Here is a 6,609-nt window from a genome sequence, read left to right as displayed (position 1 = left end):
CTGGTTGACCCTTACATACCGGCGCCTTAAACTGAGTAGCGCGCAAGGACATAACTGATATTATAGACTGTATGTTTGTTCCATGTGTAATTCTGTGTTTGTGTTGCACTGCTTTGTTTTATCTTGGCCAGGTCACAGTTGTAAATGAGAACTTGTTCTCAACTAGCCTACCTGGTGAAATAAAAAAAAGAAAAGGTGCAGATGGTGAAACGTGTATATATCCACAAGACTATAGTGGTTAATACAGTAGTCAGTTATTATTCTTCATGTTACACTATGATTCAGCTATTGAAATAACTTGGAATGTGATTGATTATCCTCCCATGAACAGGGTCATGGCTTTGGATATTGAATAGGGGACCATTTTTCAACTAACCTTTACTAGGTGATACTTAATTCTCAACTTGGAAGGCACTAGTGTCTTCTACACTTCCATGGGTGTCCACCCCACAGATGGTCCACCCTAAAGTGCTGCATGTCATGAGCCTGACTCAGAAATCAAGAGTTGCTTTGAATGACACCCACCTGTCTCGATCAATGACCTCGAAAAGATGGCGGCAAATACACTGAACAAAAATGTAAATGCGACATGTGAAGTGATGGTCCCATGTTTCATGAGCTGAAATAAAAGATCCCAGAAATGTTCAATTTTAACTAAAAGCTTTCTCTCAAATTTTGTGCACAAATTTGTTTATATCCCTGTTAGTGATTTCTCCTTTACCAAGATAATCCATCCACCTGACAGGTGTGGCATATTAAGAAGCCTATTAAACAGCATGACTATTACACAGGTGCACCTTGTGCTGGGGACAATAAAAGACCATTCTAAAATGTGCAGTTTTGTCACACAACACAATGCCACAGATATCTCAAGTTTTGAGGGAGCGTGCAATCAGCACATTGACTGCAGGAATGTCCACCAGAGCTGTTGCCAGAGAATTTAATGTTCATTTATTTACCATAAGCTGCCTCCAATGTCGTTTTAGAGAATTTGGCAGTATGTCCAACTGGCCTCAGAACCGCAGACCACGTATAACCCCACCAGTCAAGGACCTCCACATCTTGCATCTTCACTTGCGGGATTGTCTGAGACCAGCCGATGAAACTGAGGATTATTTCTGTCTGTAATGAAGCCCTACACCTATTTGAACTCTGAGACTGTAGAGAACATTGTAGCCATCTAAAACGACTCAGGAGATACACTGCAAAAATATTCAGTCTTACCTATTTTGATGCATTTTCTGAGTAACGCAAAGCCTTACCTTGAAAGCAATCTATGCAGATAGAGCACAGACCTGAACTCAAACACTCATGAAAAGAATGTCCTTTTCAACATAGAAATGCTTTCATGTAAGTTCCAGGAATGGATACAACGATTTTACACAAATTGACATGGAGATATTTTTGACACAAAGGATGCCTGGAACCAACTCAGTGGCATTAAAATGTAAAATTGTGACATGCCAACACAGTCAAGGCTCTTTGGTTTTAAACAAAAAAATATACTTGTTATCGTTTCATTTTTAAGCTAGAGCGTCACTTGAAGGTTGTTGTGATCTGAATGGTTTAGTGGAAGTTTGACACAACTGAAATGAGAAATAGTCAGTTGCCTGTGTTCGATCTTGTCTAGCCATCTTGTCTCAAGAGGACCACAATGGAAATAAGTCCCACACTTTGTGTGTTATCCTCGATGATTTTATTCATGTGCATGTATGGCTTTTTCAAGTTTCATGTATGCTTGTTTTTTTAAATGGTCGCATTAATAAACTAAACTGCCCGTCCCTCTCTTTTAGTCATATTGAGAACCAGATCTCCCCTTCTTTCCTTATCCACGCCCAATCTTTAAAAAAAAATCTGATTTCATCTCTTCTGGAACCCATCTAACTTGTGTCAACATGCTTCCCAGATGATTTCAACACAATGTATCACCCATCATGTCCTGTTGTTGTAGTGTAAAAAAAACTGTTGGCCCAGTTCACAATACACATGCTACTATATTAACAACTGTTATCAGATCAAGACAGTAGAATCACTATTAGATCACATTTAAGTGTCTACATTTGGTATTAAAATATGTCGCTTCGTTTCTAGACAACACCAGGGTCGTATACGATCCAAGCAGAACAATAAGAAATGTGTTTTTTTCGTTTTCCGTTGTGAAACATTTTGCTAATGAATACGTCCCCGATTTGGTCCAATGTGGCCATGATCCATGCACCACATGTTCCTATCACATGTTGCATGTTTATGCAAGTTGTAAATGGGGGCTTACCCAGCTAGCAAGTATAGGGAGAGAACATTTTTGTAATGTTCCCCTGAGTGTCCAGTTTTCCATCAGTCCTGGGAACACTCTAGTGCCGTGAAAAAGTATTTGCCCCTTCTTCAACCAAAACCTAATATTAGATAAAGGGAACCTGAGTGAACAAATAACACAACTGCATACTTATTTCATTTGTTTCATAAACAAAGTTAACCAACACCTAATGCCCCTGTGTGAAAAAGTCATTGCTGATTGTGCCACCTTTAGCTACAATGACTACAACCAAACACATCCTGTAGTTGTCGATCAGTGTTTCTCGTTGCTTTGGAGGAATTATGGCCCACTCTTCCATGTAGAACTGTTTTAACTCAGCGACCATTTGTGGGTTTTCAAGCATGAGCTGCTCGTTTCAAGTCCTGCCACAACATCTCAATTGTGGGATTAGGTCTGGACTTTGACTAAGCCATTCCAAAACTTCAAATGTGTTGCTTTTTAGGTATTTCATGTAGACTTGATTGTGTGTTTTGGATCATTGTCTTGCTGCATTTCCCAGATGCTCTTCAGCTTTAGCTCACAGACAGATGGCCTGACATTCTCCTGTAGAATTCTCTGATACAGAGCAGAATTCATGGTTCCTTCTATTAAGGCAAGTCGTCCAGTTCCTGAGGCAGCAAAGCATCCCCAAACCATCACACTACCACCACCATGCTTGACCCTATGTACGCAGTGTTTGGTATTCGCCAGGCATAATGGGACCCATGTCATCCAAAAAGTTATACTTTTGACTCATCTGTCCATAGAACATTATTCCAAGAGTCTTGATGTTCATCCAAGGTCTTCCAGGTGTTTTTTGGCAAACTTGAGTCAACCCTTTGGATGACATGGGTCCCATTAAGTAGTATGAAAAACCCTCCTATGAGCAATGCTTGTGTTAGCAGAAAGCACAAGCATTTCAAAATGGCCTATCTCCACACTCTTTGAGGTCTTGCCTATCCAAAGCAAGATCAGTTTCCAGTAATTTTTTCCCTTGAGGCCAGAGGGAGCCAGACAAAAGAGAGGGATTAGGTAAACACCAACTCCGAAAAACATTGGTATTGAATCCAATGCTTAGTATTAGATTGATGATGTAGTCGAGTGGAAAATAACCTCAACAAGACCCATAATCCGATGGTGTAATTTGCATATACGAAGTCTAGTAAACGTTTGAATGGTCATGAGAAGCGAATATCAAGTATTTAATAACTAAGTAAATTGAATGGATTCACATACAGTACCAGTCAAAAGTTTGGACACACCTACTCATTCAAAGGTTTTTTCTTTTTTTTTACTATTTTCTTCTACATTGTAGAATAATAGTGAAGACATCAAAACTATGAAATAACATATATGGAATCATGTAGTAAATAAAAAAGTGTGAAACAAATCAAAATATATTTTATATTTGAGATTCTTTAAAGTAGCTACCCTTTGCCTCCATAATGTAGAAAATAGTAAAAATAAAGAAAAACTTTAGACTGGTACTGTATTTGTAAAAATGTTGCAAGGTTTTTGCTGTAATTCCTTGCCACTATCATATCATCATTTCAGAATACCACCATATTGGATGTCAGTAATAATCAGTCATTCTTCTTCATGTTACAGTATGACTATGGTGGCTGGATGCCCAACACCCCCATCTCCCTGCAACAGCCACCTCCCACCACTAAGGGGCAGTCTACTGAGAGCACCATGCTGAAGACCTTCCCCGATGTCGGCACAACAGCACAGGGCATGTCCACTATGTGGCTCCTTAGCAAGCAATCCAGTGACTTTGTGAGTCCGCCATCTTTCATGAACTATTATCAATATCATCTAGGCCCAAAATACTATATTTAGGTACAAAATATCCTATTTACGTGTGCTTTTTAATGTTAATGATATTGTAACTAGCAATATTTCTCTAACTTTGATTATTCTCCATATGCAGGTGGCCATTGGCCAGTACCCAGAGGAAGGTCTCCATATGCAAGATGATCAAGAAATTCCAGGCAGAGCTGAAAGTCTTCAGCGAGACCATCAATGCCAGGAACTCTGGGCTACCAGTGCCATACACCTACCTTCTGTGGTGGAGAACACAGTGGCCATTTAGATAAACCAAAAACGTTGCGTGCCCTGATGAACACGACCCAGGCCATGTAATGATTCTGGAGTCATACACTAGTAAACATGCCACACCTTCAATCTAGACAATGTTTTATTGAGCATGACCATTTTTGGAGCTTCGCTAAACTGTCCCAATTCAATCAGATAAAGGGAAATCTCACTATGGGTTCAGTCAGAATGTTATCGCTGTATCATGAGCGTTAACTGTGTTAAGCCAACACACACCACCACATGGTGTCCCTCTCACGGACAAAGAAAACTTGTTGATGTTATTATTACATTTGTATGTGTTAATGTATGTTAATAAATACAGTGTCTTTCTTACAGATTCATTTCTGGGGCCATATAACTATGGACTACAGGGACTGCTGGAGAAAAATGAGCTCTCCTGCTAAATGATGTGACACTGAAATGTTGATGAACATTAAACAAGTATCAGAATAATATGAGAGAAAAATAGGTGTGACTCTCGTTTGCAATTAAAAGCAAATATTTTTAATCTCCGGTTGTCACGTCCTGACCAGTAAAAGGGATTATTTGTCATTGTAGTTTGGTCAGGGCATGGCAGGGGGTGTTTGTTTTGTGTGTTTTGGTGTTTTTGGTTTAGGTTCTATGTTTTCTATTTCTATGTTTAAATCTAGTTTTCTATTTCTATGTTGGGTTTTTGGTAGGACCTCCAATTAGAGGCAGTTGGTTGTCGTTGTCTCTAATTGGAGGCCATATTTAGTTGTGTTTGTTTCACTTGTGTTTTGTGGGTGGTTATTTCCTGTATAGTCTGTGCACCGTATGGGACTGTTCCGTCGTTTGTTTCTTTTGTTTAAGTGTTATTTCTAATAAATTAAGAAGATGAGCACTTTACCCACTGCGCCTTGGTCCAATCCTTACGACGCTTATGACACCGGTCTCTTGTGATATTTGCCTGCACAGCATCTCATTTAGGTTGAAGCGCTGTCTAACATCCTCATGTATTAAATTAAAAAATACATGCATAAAACGATTATGAAATTATAGTACAACTCTCATTTACGTTTTTTTTAAGTCACCTTTATCATACCGAACCAAACTGTTTCCAGCAACGTAACCAGGCCATCTCAGTACAGCCTGGTTTGGCCTGGCTCGGTTTGGCCCAGTACACAGCAAATGAGATTAGAATTTGAACACCCACAGTGTTAAATATAATACTTTCTTAGAAATTCTATTTGACCCACCGAAATGGTGTTAAACTAACATTTTTCAATATGTTGATGAACTAACACCCCCAGAGTGTTGGGTCCCTAACACCATGGGTGTTTCAAATTCCGACTTAAATTAGCACTTTATTAGAGCTGATGCTGTTACACTTACCCAGCGTTAGGGAATTACACATGTTGTGTTACAGTATTTTTTTGGGGGGGGGTGTTTTACCACTGTAGGGTTTCCCAGGGTGCTTTTCGAGTGAATTGTTCATTTAAAAATATATATAATTATATATTTATTTATATATATTTTTTATTCCTTTAGTGTTTTTTTTTTTTGGGGGGGGGGTTGATCAGCTTTAATATTGCAGATTGTCGCTTCCATCAATGTAATTGTCTGCATCATTTCCAACCCCCCATATATTTTTAGGGTGAATACATAAACTCAGAAAAAAAAAGAAACGTCCTCTCACTGTCATCTGAGTTTATTTTCAGCAAACTTAACATGTGTAAATATTTGTATGAACATAACAAGATTCAACAACTGAGAAAAACTGAACAAGTTCCACAGACATGTGACTAACAGAAATGGAATAATGTGTCCCTGAACAAAGGGGAGTCAAAATAAAATAAAAAATGTCAGTATCTGGCCACCAGCTGCATTAAGTACTGCAGTGCATCTCCTCCTCATGGACTGCACCAGATTTCTCAGTTCTTGCTGTGAGATGTTACCCCACTCTTCCACCAAGGCACCTGCAAGTTCCCGGACATTTCTGGGGGGAATGGCCCTAGCCCTCAACCTCCAATCCAACAGGTCCCAGAGGTGCTCAATTAGATTGAGATCCGGGCTCTTCACTGGCCATGGCAGAACACTAACATTCCTGTCTTGCAGGAAATTACGTACAGAACGAGCAGTATGGCTGGTGGCATTGTCATGCTGGAGGGTCATTCAGGATGAGCCAGCAGGAAGGGTACCACATGAGGGAGGAGGATGTCTTCCCTGTAATGCACAGCGTTGAGATTGCCTGCAAT

General features: G+C 39.6%; 1 pseudogene; it reads left to right on the top strand.

The window, feature by feature from the left end:
* Positions 1 to 3,674: 3,674 nt before the first annotated feature.
* LOC123742417 (hydroperoxide isomerase ALOXE3-like) lies at positions 3,675 to 4,991 on the top strand (annotated as a pseudogene).
* Positions 4,992 to 6,609: the final 1,618 nt, after the last annotated feature.

This window comes from Salmo salar, chromosome ssa04, assembly GCF_905237065.1.
Source record: "Salmo salar chromosome ssa04, Ssal_v3.1, whole genome shotgun sequence".
NCBI lineage: Eukaryota > Metazoa > Chordata > Actinopteri > Salmoniformes > Salmonidae > Salmo > Salmo salar.
The sequence above is the reverse complement of the archived record's forward strand: the minus strand, read 5'-3'. Positions and strand labels throughout refer to the sequence as shown.